Source organism: Denticeps clupeoides, chromosome 4 (assembly GCF_900700375.1).
Source record: "Denticeps clupeoides chromosome 4, fDenClu1.1, whole genome shotgun sequence".
In the NCBI taxonomy this organism is placed as follows: domain Eukaryota; kingdom Metazoa; phylum Chordata; class Actinopteri; order Clupeiformes; family Denticipitidae; genus Denticeps; species Denticeps clupeoides.
In genome coordinates, this window is record NC_041710.1 from 23400523 (window position 1) to 23400819 (window position 297).

Below are 297 nucleotides of genomic sequence, written 5' to 3' on the forward strand. Positions count from 1 at the left end.
ATGGAAGCCACTCCTTAGTAAAAGGCACCTGAAAGACTTTCAGATCATGAGAATACTGAGCTGAAATAAATATAATTTCTGTATGTCAATGAGTCCACTGTTAATAAAATACATTTTATTAATAAAATGTATTAATAAAATGTGCTCTGGCACATCAAGCAAGGCTGTACTAAAGAACGCAATTACAATTACCAATACATATCTGCTACCGTTTTGGAACATGTAAATCAGCTTTCTTCTTCTCAGAAAATGCAACATGCTTTAATGTTACTGCATTGTAAAATAATACAAGAGAGA